We start from the raw sequence: 13,250 nt of genomic DNA, 5'->3' as shown, positions 1-13,250 counted from the left end.
AAGTGACAAAAGAATAGATAAAATAGACTCCGTCATAATTAGAAATGTTTGTGCTTCAAAGGAAACTATCAAGAAAGTAAAAAGGCAACCTGCAAAAAGGGAGAAAATATTTGCAAATCATATTTAATAAGGGACTAGGATCTAGAATATACAAAGAACTTTCACAACTCAACAATAAAAATGTAAATAACCCAATTTAAAAATTGGCAAATGATATGAACAGACATACAAAGAAGCTAAATGAATGGTCAATAGCACATGAAAAAGATGCTCAACATCACTGGTCATTAGGAAAATATAAATCAAACCACAATGAGATGCCACTTCATACTCACTAGGATGCTATAATCAAAAAGACAGAAAATGTTGGCAAGAATGTAGAGAAAGTGGATGAAAATGTTGCAGCCATGTTGGAAACATTTGGCAGTTCCTCAAAAATGATAAACATAGAGTTACCATATGACCCAGAAATTCTGGAAGAAGAGAAGTGAAAACATATATACATACAAAAACTTGTACACAAATATTCAAAGTAGTATTACTGGAACAGCCAAAACGTGGAAATAGTTTAAATAATTTAGATTTCTTCATCTCACCCTCACAGAATTCAGCATTCATTAATACCAAACCAAGACAGTTAAAAGCACAAAATGCTAGTATAACCACAGTGGGGTGGAGGCGTGGGGCACTTAAAAGATACAAATCCCTCCCAACATTTTATCCCTTGAATTTCCAGAATATATTTAAGACATGGAGAGGCTTATAAACAATATTGTAAGAGGAAGCATTGACAAAATGGGGAAAACAATGAAGAGCTATGGGGAGTGGGAATATGACCACTGCCTTCCAATTTTATAGGGTACTGAAGAGGGAGCTGAGTTTTCTTTGCAGCTGTAGGAAAACCGGTATCAAAAAGTAAATATTATCAATGTCAGTTTTTGTTTTGCCTCATTATGAAGAAGAACCCTTAGCAATCAATAGATTGAACAGAACCTCCTTGAGGCCTCCCATTCCCAGGCACTGGAAATGTTCACCCTGAAACTGATAAACTCTGTTTCTTAAATAATGTTGAGGGTAGCAGGGCTCCTGAGTGGCTCAGTCATTAAATAATGTTGAGGGGTATTAAAATCTATTCCACCTGAGATTCCATAATTCATTTTATCATGCAGTGATATCACTCATTTAGGTTAATTAATATTCTTTTATAAAGTGTAAAAAATAACCACTTCTTACTCATTAAACCATAATATTTATTAGGTTTTAATTTTTTTAATTTTAATATCCAAATAAAATAGACTGTTCTGAGGAGTTATGATAGATTTTGTTTTCTTTTGTTTTAGAGGATGGAGAGAAAGATTGGAGCATGAAGTAGAATGACTTTAGAAGCCGAACTGGGAGCCTCTTAGGTCAATCAGAAACCAACATAAAGTCAACAGACTTTGGGGGGGGTGGCAGAGAAGAGGGGTGGGAGATCACCATTCTCAAAAATTACCTACCTTTCTCAGAGGATAGGGACAAGATCCAAAAAGAACTTTCCTCTACCACTAATTATCCAACCTTTAATGCATGCTGGCTGTGTCATGGAAGTCTCAATGCTATTTCTCTTAGTCAAGAAAGGATAGCTTAGAGAGGTCCCATTAGGTCTCTGCTGGAAACCATATACATTTTTTTAAAAAGATCTTTATCATTCACTTCTTTACTGGAGATACAAAGCAAGATGAAGTATGAGAATTCATCTAATAAATTACATGGTGTATAAGTACCAAATCATTGCTAGCTATTACCTATCTTAATTCATTTTTTTAAGGTGCACTCAATAGGTAAGGAAGTTTTAGAATGGAGAACATCTTCCATCCATTTCCATAAGCTATAAAGAAAACAGCTGTGGGCAGGTCTGGGGTTGCATTTGAGATATTGTTTAAGGAAAAAAAGCAAAGTCCAAATGTCAGAGCTCCAACAAGGTTGCTGCTTTGCAGCACAACATAAGGAAAAACAGAACTAAGAAACATCTATATTCATTATCCCTCTATAACCACCATGCCACATATTCCAAAATGGCTCCACAGAAAATATGCCAAAGAAGACAGCTGAAACATTCATTGGTAAGTTATTGGCTTTGTATAAAATACATTTAAGGGGAGCTACAAATGTAAAGGCAGATGTGTAATATATGGCTGGCACAGTTTTTATTTTCTTATACATCTTGCTACTGTCTGGGGGCAATGCTCTAGCGACTACTGAAATATAATAGCTGCTTTCTCTCTCAGTACACAATTTGACAGCATTTATTCTTTCCTTCAGTGAACATAATTACTTCACATATGGAACCTGTGATAGCCTACAGGCATCTGAGAGAAACCAGAATCATGCAATCTGTCCCCTTTGTGAGCTTAATTTACATTCACAAGTGTCATTTTATTAGGGCTGGCATCATGTAGGATAAAAATTACAGGTCAGCTATGGCATGTCACTGGGAGTGTGCTTAAGTCAATAATGTGGTATTATTACATCTGGGATAATTTTACAAGGGAGATCTCACAGGAGGAATGTGACCCTTATTTCTTAGTTTCTACATTACCTACAAGGTAATTCATTTAGAAATGAATAATTTAGCCTGCTGTAAATATTTGTGCTGAGTGTCCTACACTTCAATATAACTTTGCAGCATCATCTACAATCTTAATGGACATGGAAGATTTACCTCGCTAACTATTTCAAGGGGGCATGTTCAAATTTGTGTAATCAAAATATCATCAGTCAGAAGCCTGTGCCCTTTATTTTGGCCTGCTTGAGAGTAGAAATTAAGAAGATTGTGTTACTGACCCTTTCCATCAGAAGTAAAACAACACTGTTGGTTTAATACATGTTCCTGGGAATGGGAAGTGTAAGGCAAGTTGTAGGCATTACAGTTGGTGATTGTTTCTCTGTTTGATCAGCAAGATAGATGGTCTTGAGGTAATGCTTCCTATTTGGCTCCCTTCTCTGTTGATGAGGTCAGAAATAAATTTTAACGTGAGAAATTAGACATGGTCAGTCAAGTCTAAACCATGATTTCTTCATGATGCCATATTCTTTTATGAAATATATGGCCTAATAAATAACAAAACATAATTCTCAGATGTAAGGATGGTGCAGGCTAAGAGTGAGAACCAAGCCAGAACAAGCCTTCAAGACAGTTGCTGAAAACTCTCAGTTTCATCCTACTAGGGAATGTTCAAGGTATAAGGATCAGTGTAAAACCAAACCTGAATCTACAGAAAGGCAAAGTTAAGGACTAGAGTTCAGATATTGAACAGAAAACAGAATCACTGAAGGCCAGGCAGGCAAGAGAAAAACATCATCGCAAAGGTCTGGATAAGCAGGGTATAAGAGTCATGCAAATAAGGATAAGTATCTGGAAATAGGTTTGTTTACCAAAATACTCTTTTTTAAGACTGATTTTAAAAAAAGACTGACTTAGGTGTCACTGAATTTTAAAATTGCCTTATTTTCTTAAATACATTTACTTTAAATGTTTTTAATCAAATTAGTCCATAAATATGATTAGAAAATCCAATGGCAGCTAATTTTGAGAAACTATTATCCCCATATCCCATACCTTCACATCTTTATTTAGAAGCAACTCCTTTTAAAACCTTCAGTTTTAGTTATAGCCATAACCTACATATTACTTAAATGTATGCCCATGCTGATATTTTTTTCCAGCTCTATTGAGGTAGAATTTTAAAAAGTTGTAAAACAGTCAAAGTATACAACATAATCATTTGATATGTGTAAACATTGTAAAGGATTACTCCTTCAAGTTAATTAATACATCCAGGGCTTCACATATTTATCTTTTGTGTTGGACATTTATATGTTTTCTTTGGAAAAGTGTCTATTTAGGTCCTTTGACCATTTTTTAAATGGGTTGTTTTTATGCTATTGAGTTTTAAGAGTTCCTTGATATTAACACCTGATTAGATACGTGGTTTGCAAATAATTTCTCCCATTCCATTGATTGCCCTTTCAGTTGTGGTTTTTTTTTGGGGGGGGGGCTGGTTTTCTTTGCTGTAAAGAAGCTTTTTGGTTTGATGTAGTTCCACTTGTTTATTTTTGCTTTTGTTGCTCTTGCTTTTGGTGTCAAAATCAAAAACATCATTGCCAAGACCATTGTCAAGGAGCTTATCACCTACGTTTCTTCTAGGACTCTTATGGTTTCAGGTCTTACATCCAAGACTTTAATCCATTTTGAGTTGTTTTTTTTTTAAGATTTTATTTATTCATTTGAGAGAGAAAGACAGAGATAGCGACAGAGAGCAGGAGCAAGGAGGAGAGGGAGAAGCAGGCTCCCTGCTGAGCAGGCAGCCCAATGTGGGACTTGATCCCAGGACTCTGGGATTATAACCTGAGATGAAGGCAGACGCTTAACCAACTGAGCCACCCAGGTGTTCCTTGAGTTGATTTTTTTATGTATGATGTATGATGTAATATAGTGGTCCAGTTTTATTTTTTGGCATACGGCTCTCCAGTTTCCCAGTACCATTTATTGAAGAGACTATCCTTTCCCCATTGTATATTCTTGGCTCCTTTGTGGTAAATTAATTGACGGAATAAGTGTGGGTTTATTTCTGAGCTGTCCTATTCTGTTCCATTGATCTAGGAGTCTGTTTTTATGCCAATAATACCATACTGTTTTGGATACTATATAGTTTGAAATCAGGAAGTGTGATGCCTCCAGTTCTGTTCTTTCTCAAGATTGCTTTAGCTATTCAGGGTCTTTTGTGGTTCCATACAAATTTTAGGATTCTTTGATCTATGTGTCTCTTTTTATGCCAATACCATACTGTTTTGATTACTATAGCTTTGTAATATAGTTTGAAATCAGGATGTTAGCTCTGGGCTTATCATATATGGCCTTTATTATGTTCTCTTTCTGATAATTCATTATTAGTATATAGAAACACTACTGTTTTGTAAATTGATTTTGTATCCTGCAAATTTATTGAATTTATTAGTTCTAAAAGTGTTTTAGTGGAGTCTTTAGGGTTTCCTATGTATTATATTATCTCATCTGCAAATAGTGTTAGTTTTCTTCTTCCTTTTTGATTTGGATGCCACTTGGAATTTTCCTTGAATAATTCCTCTAGCTGGGACTTACAATACTATGTTGAATAAAAGTGGCAAGAATGGGCATTCTTGTCTTCTTCCTGATCTGAGAAAGAAAACTTTCAAGCTTTTTCTCCACTAATAGGATGTTAGCTGTGGGCTTGTCATATAAGGCCTTTATTATGTTTACATATGTTCCCTCTATACCCACTTTGTTAAGAATTTTTATCATGAATGGATGTTGACACTCTAAATTTTTAAACCATATTTTTATACAGTTGAGAGGATAGCATGCATATTTTGGTTCTTTTCAATTATGTTTCTGAAAATTCTATACATATGATTATTATAAATATTGTTTACCCATCCTCCACTTGTGGAACACTTAGTCTGTTTACACTTTTTTTGCTGTTATAAATAATGCTACTATTATTTTCTAAGATTAGAGTCAATAAACAATTTTCAAATGAGTAAGTGTAACTTGAAAGTTTGGATACTATAAGGAAGAAAATAATTTCACAAATGGGCGCATAAAATTACAGCTATCACAACAGAAGAAACATACATGTCCTGTGCCATTGTTAGAGGACAACTTTATTTCTACCTTATCTGCTTGAGAGTTTCATTTGATGCTATTTACTTAGATCCAATCAGGTGAATCTTTGGTTTGTGCCTCATTCAAATTCTTCTTTAGAGGTGGGTAAGGTACGCTTTTCAACAGATCACATTCCACAGGTTAACAGAATAGCCTTGTTGCAATTATTTTTATTAGGAACAATTATAACCTTTCTCTAGTGTTGTACCTTGTGAAGAAGGTAAAACAGGTATTATTGTCATCTGCACATTCCAGAAATGTAGAGAGCTTATGGTTACTTGCCCCCAGGTCATCCAACTATTAAGTGACAGAATATGCAAATTACATAATTAGCCACATCATGCAAATTATACACAAATACACACATGCAAAAACCAACTGACATCCTTAACTGCATTTCTAAATAAAGATTTAATGTTTATATAAATCCAGTTTACACAAAAGTGAACTAACATCCTAATTTATACCTTTAAATCAGGATTTCAAGTTTATTTAAATTTAGTTTATCTGAAAGCTAATGAACATGCTGAACTACATCTTCAAATCAAAATTTTAGATTTATATAGTTTTAGTTACATTTTAGAATTGATGATTCCACTCAGAGGTCTGTAGACAACACCCCCTTTAAAATTCTGAAGGACTTCTATGGTTACCATGATAACCTTTCTTAAATTTAGGAAGAAAAACTTGCTAAGGAAAATTATATATTATGTATGGTAAAAAGTATACAGTATATATTGACTAAGAAAGTCTATGATATATAAAAAGTACAAAATATAACACATTAAATGATACTTACATTTAAAGTTATACATTATAAAATTGCTAGTCAAAATATATACATACATGATTTTCTAAACCTCAAAAATGAGAATTATGAACATACACTTTTGTGCATGCAGTTTCTTGTTTTCTTTTTATTTCTAAGAACAGATTTGGCTTGTATACTGTTTAAGCTATTCTTTCACCCTGGAACCTTCAGAAAGGCTCTTTTCAACCCCCCTCCCCAATTTGGGTAGATTTTTAAAAACTTTTTAATTTTGAAATAATTATAGATTTACAAGGAATTATAAAGACAGTACAGAGAGATCTTGTATAACAAGTTTCCCCAATAATTACCATTTATTTAACTATGCTATAATGTCCGAACTCAGAAAATGACATTCATACAATGTATGCATATAGTTCCATGCCATTTTATCATATATGTAGATTCAAGCAAACATCACTGTGATCAAGATATAGAACTATCCCATCACTAGCCCTTGCAGTCATATCCACTCCTCCCTTCACCATCCCTAACCTCTGAGTGATTTGTTCTCCATCTCTATAATTTTTCATTTTAAGAATGTTATATCAATAATGGAGTCATATTGTGACCTTTTACATGAGCTTTTTTTCACTGAGCATAATGGCCTTGTGATGCATTTGATTTGTATATCATTCTTATCATTAAATAGTATTTTATGGTATGAACACATCACAATTTGTTTAACCATCTGGGTGGATGCTTTTAACTAAGGGTCTGAACTAGACTCAGAAATGGAAGCATGAGGAAGAATCTTTACCTACAAGGCATCCTTCTGGTACTCAGGGGTTTTTCTCATGAAGGAAGTAACTGAAGAGGGGAGAAGGTAAAAGTTAAGTGTGATTAATGCAGTTTTCAAATTGAACTTAACAATGCTATAGAAAAGAGATTTCTGGAAGATGGCTTAGGTCCTGATTTTCTGTTTGAATATTTTGTTCTTAGAAGTCAAATTTTACACAAGTACCAGTGTCCAAAGAACTAAAATTAAACCAATCAAGCCAAAGCGCAAAGCAATAACCAACTCACAGATCTAAAACCAAATCTATCTTAAAAATTTTGGTAGCTCATCACTAAATATATAAGTTCTAATAAAGCTATCAGAATAATTTATTTTTAATCAGTGACTTTCTAGAGCAATATAATCTTGATCAAAAATGTGAAAGAAAAGTAAAATTAATTACATCTGCACCCCTGGCTTTCCCTGTTGTGCTCATTTTCAGTCATATTTCCCTATAGTTTTGTATGAAATTTGGTTTGGCAACTAAAAATCCTAGTCATTGCTCTCCTGATTAAGTAAATCTCATCCTCTGATTTTCATTCTGATTGCTAGCAGGTTTATGGAGTTAATTATCATTTTTATTGCTATTTATAACTTGAAAGACTAGTATGAAAATCTCTAGTGGAACAATTAAGACTTGTTTGTCATGAGAATTGTGGAATATATCTTATTTTCAAAGTAGAGTTTTTCTATTTTTATTAATTATTTTAAAAATAACTTACTTGATGTAAATGTGAAAATGTGTCCATATTATACTACATCAATGATGGGTAGAACTGCATTTTTGTGATTCTAAGTAAGAATTCATATAATAAAGGCTTGCTACTAACATTTAAAGAGCTCTTAGAAATCAATAAAACTCAGGTGCCCCAAAAAACACCTGCTTTACAAATAAAGAAATATAAATGATTAATAAACATTTTAAATGTTCAATCTCAATAGTAATAAAGAAGATAGTCAAAATAACATTAAGATAATATACCACATTTTCAAAGATTTTTTTCTTCTGTTTTTAGTTACAATATCAAGTGTTGGAAAGTATTCAGGGAAATAATCACTCATGCTCAGCTGAAACGTAATTTGGCAATGTGTGTCCAAACCCTGAAAATTTAGCAAACCCTTTACCCTGCAATTTTATCATAAGGAAATGATACTGGATATGTTAAACATTTATGTACAACATTATCACTACATTTTTAATATGAAAAATTAAAGAAAACCTATGACTAAGGACTGGAGGTAGGTTAAATAAATTATGGTATACTTATATATAAAAATCCTCTGCACTAATTAAAAACTTATGTTCTGAAGAAAACATAATTGATGTGAATACACACACACACATATTTTTAAAGATTTTATTTATTTATTTGACACAGAGAGAGAGACAGCTAGAGAGGGAACACAAGCAGGGGAGTGGGAGAGGGAGAAGCTGGCTCCTGGCTGAGCAGGGAGCCTGATGCAGGGCTCGATCCCAGGACTCTGGGATCATGACCTGAGCCGAAGGCAGACACTTAATGACCGAGCCACCCAGGTGCCCCTATATATTTTTTTTTAAATAAAAGTAATTTATATAGCAGTTTTAGTTTGGGATGCCTGTAAGTGCATGTGTCTCCACGTTTTGTTCATGCTAACTATTGTTTCATGCTGACTATTCACAGAACATAAGAAAAAAAAAACACCACTGCGAGATAATATGCCAGAATAATAGCAGCTATGGTATTTCAGGTATTTTTTCTAACTTATTGTACTTATTTTTTTAATTTATACAATCATTATGTATTACTATCATAATCAGTATTAGAAAAAAACAATAAAAGTTATTTTAAGAAGCCAGAGAAAGATATTTCTTAGTGAATTTGACAAGAATGATAACTCTAAGATGAAACTATTATTGCACACACTATGAATCCTTATAAAGAGCGCAACTTAAATTAACTAAAGAAAAATAATACTGTTGATCCTAGAATGGTGACTAGAAACATGACTCATGTATTCATTACGTTAAACACAAATGTGAAGACTTGCAGCATAGAAGAACTCAGTGGTTCTCAGACTTTTTTTATTTCATTGGGAATGAAAGTCTCTCTCTCCTTATTCTCTATGTTCTAACATGTGATTCATCTAGCAGATCCCTCTACAACCACTTATGTCTTTGACTTAATAACTGATAAGCTGACCAACTATAAACTGTCTTGGTAAATCTGTATCTATTGCTTCTGCTTATGGGAATTCCAAATCTCAACTTGCATTCTCTTGTGATTCCAGAATGCATTTGATCTATGTATTTACCAAAGGGTCTCAAAAAATCTTGGAGTAAGAAGGCAAAGTTAGAAGGGGACTCTTCCTATGTAGGGAGGCAGGTTACTTAACAATTTCTGCTCAAATATCCTGCACATTCAAGAAAACAATTCCAGGGCGCCTGGGTGGCTCAGTTGGTTGGGTGACTGCCTTCGGCTCAGGTCATGATCCTGGAGTCCTAGGATCGAGTCCTGCATGGGGCTCCCTGCTCGGCGGGGAGCCTGCTTCTCCCTCTGACCCTCCCCCCTCTCATGTGCTCTCTGTCTCTCTCATTCTCTCTGTCTCAAATGGATAAATAAAATCTTAAAAAAAAAAAAAAGAAAACAATTCCATTTGTAATAAAACTTCATGCCTACACACACTCTGCATTCCAGTCATATCAAAGTATTCAGGTTCCCAAGCAACTCCATGCACTTCCACCAACACATGCCTTTGTTCATGCTTGTTCCTCAGTCTGGTACGTCCTTGCCCTTTGCATCCTTCTGTTAAAATCCAATTCATCCTAAGTGCGTAGGAGCAGTTCTATTATTCCATTATTGCCTTTTCCTTTTTCCATATTGCTTTGTTTCAGGGTGAATTCATGCTCTCTCTTCTGCTTTCTCTGAAGAATAATAGGTCTTTTTCATTTTTTATTTACCTAACATGTAACTAAGGGCCTTTTACTCAGTAGACTCTCAGAAAACATTTGGTGAATTAATATGGCCTAGTAATCTAACCCTACACATGCTTTTGGGTTTAATCATCCTCTCAGATATGAAAAAGTCATTTGGAATGATGATGGACATCTGAATTCTAGAACATTTTAAAAGACCTATAATACTGAAGCAACCTTTGAGTCTGTATTCTACCACACACAGAGAGAACCTACTTTTTTCACATAATGATGAATTTAATGACTTCTAAGTAATTTTTCATTCCCATGAAAAATTATCATCTATGAAGTGTTTGGAAGCAAATATTTGCTATTCTTTTTCTTTTAACCTTGTTTGTATTAATAATTTGCTTAGCAAATGTTTAGCACATTAGAGTAATCATAAATTCCAAAAAGTGAGATTGACTCATTCAACATGTATTTGTTGATCACCTGCTATCTGTGAGATACAAGGTGTTAATAGCAGTTAGCTCCATCACCCTGCCCAAACACACACACCCTTATCCTCATGGAGCTTACCTCCTAGTAGGGAGAATCAGACAACAAGAAAAACAAATAAAATATATACTAGGTATATATTACTGTGATAAATATTACGAAGAAAAGTAAAACAATGAAAGGATATCAGAATTTGGTGGCAAAATAAATCCAAATGACTAGACTTTATGTATGTCTCCTTTTAAATTCTTTGTTTATTCTGTTTCCTGTTCCTTGTGTCATTCTAGAGTCTCTACATTTGTTCAGTTATAAGATAAAACATGATGGAGCCTAAATTGGACTGAAAGCACAGGGTTTTAATGCTGTAATATGGTCAAGACCATATGAAGAGCTTGGAGAAATAACGAGGAACACCTCACATGCTTGTGAAGAGGTAAATTCATGTAGCTTGCTGGAGTCAATAAAGTAAAAGTCAGATAATTGTTTTTTATTAGTTTTCTTTTTGACAGAACAACATTAAACATTTTAGGAATAAATATTTGAGTCCAATAATATAGGACCTATATTACAAAGCTATTGGGATTAAATATCACTGAAACACATTAATTTTGCATGGACGATTTTTCCACGATGACCATCCCAGGATTGCTTCTTTCCCTTTAAACCCTGAACCTATCCCTGCCAATGACTAATACTACAAAATAGGTGTGTGGAAGTGGAAGCATGCTGACTTTTGGAGGGAACCTGACACTTATCCCTGAAAAAGATGATCCAGGCCTTTGATTGGGCATTTCTGAGAGGAGACAGGTAAAAGGGAGAGAGAAAGCAGGAAAAATGGTGGGGGAGAGGGAAAAGAGAAGAACAGAAAAAGAGGGAGGGATAAAGAAGGAAAGAAAACATCAGAAGTAGAAAGAGAAGGGAGGATAATAATAGAATTGTGGCAAAATCTAAAAGAGATAACATACCAGGATGTAATATTATCAAGTGCTCAATAATTAACTTTTGACTTTCTGCTTATTTCCAAGAAAATTCTAATTTTTTTATTTACAAAGTTTCTGGTCAATGACAATGCCCTGGGTTTAAGTCTATCGTTGACTTCTGTAAGCTATGTTCCCCTTTGGCATTAGCTGTTACAGAAATTGTATCTAGATATTGGTTTGTTTCCAGAATTATTTCTTTACTTACTCTAGTATCTATTGCCTAATACTGTTTTAGTTCTCGCTTACCCTTTCTTTATATTAAATATATATGTGGCATCCACTGAAAATTTTCACTGCTAAAGGTCTTTATATTTTATTTTATTTTTTTAAGGTCTTGATATTTTAAAGCTTATACAGCTCTCTCCTGAATTAGTTTTAAAACATTTACACCATCGTTTCTCCACACTACTCAACAGAGCCATAATATTCACATTTCATTGATGTAGGGATGATTATATGTGTGGTGCAACCCTTGTTTCTCAGTTGCTGTTGAGATCCAGTGGGCTGACTGATAATAAATGGGTCATTTTGACATAAGTAGCCCATATTTGGCTTGTATGATCCAGTTCCCACCTGCTATTAGAGTCCTGAAGCATTGTAAATATTATCCTCACCATTTCAGAACTTCTGGAACTCCCGAAGGGCTTCTAGCACATGCTTCGTAGTAAGATTCGTCAAGCATAGTATGGCTTCTGACAGGCACTGCTGCCATTCCCTGAGTCCCATGTGCATGATCTACTAGGTCTGCACAAGAGGGCTGCCTATGCCACACTCTCCAGCTTCAACCTCTGGTACCGTTGCCGCCTCTTTTGCTGGGGCTGCTCAAGTACTGCAGTGTTTACGAAGCTGAAGTGCCAATGAATTCTGTGGCAAAACAGAGCCAAATGCTTCCTTCCTTCCTTCGTCCTACTCTATGTCTCCTCTTCTCCCCTTCCGTCCCCTCCACTCTCTTTCCTTTAATGCAGTACCTTGCAACAGGCACCCAAGCGGTGCTATTTGTTCCTTAATTATGGCAGTTTCTAGTGAACACAGATCTCTCAGTTTTTATTCACAACCCTCCTCCTCCCTAGATTCCAGATATGAAACTAAAGGAATGACAGACTCTTCTACGGTTAGAATCCCTCCACCAATGGATATGGCGGTAAGGACAAATCTATGTTGCCTGACTCCCACTCTTTCCTTAAGGAGAGGCTGGTTCTACCAGTCTCTGCAGCCCCTTAAATCAATAGACCCCTGCTTTGTCTAACTCAGGTCAGGAGACATGCCCACAAGGATCTTGCTCCCAGCAGTAGACACTGTTGAGGCATAAACTAGGAGCACCATCCCACAAGATAGTTGAGGTGTTTGTCTTCCCATTTCCTGTCTTTTGGCCACTTCACTATTTTAGGTTTTGACCACCTCACAATTTTACATTTTCTACTTCTTGCTAATCATATAGATAATTTTCCAGTGCAGTAATTTCACCATTTATTTAATTCCAAGAGATATTATACTGTGAAAGAGAAAACGATTATTTGAGAAATATCTTACAGACATCAATAACCCATGCTACTCATATCTTCCATTTTAAAAGCTAATGGATAACTGACTCACTTGGCAATTAAATCTGA

This window comes from Mirounga angustirostris, unplaced genomic scaffold (assembly GCF_029215605.1).
Source record: "Mirounga angustirostris isolate CCGP_5_RB_7025 unplaced genomic scaffold, mMirAng1.0.hap1 SCAF_4, whole genome shotgun sequence".
Classification (NCBI taxonomy): Eukaryota; Metazoa; Chordata; class Mammalia; order Carnivora; family Phocidae; genus Mirounga; species Mirounga angustirostris.
This window is presented reverse-complemented; position numbering follows the sequence as displayed.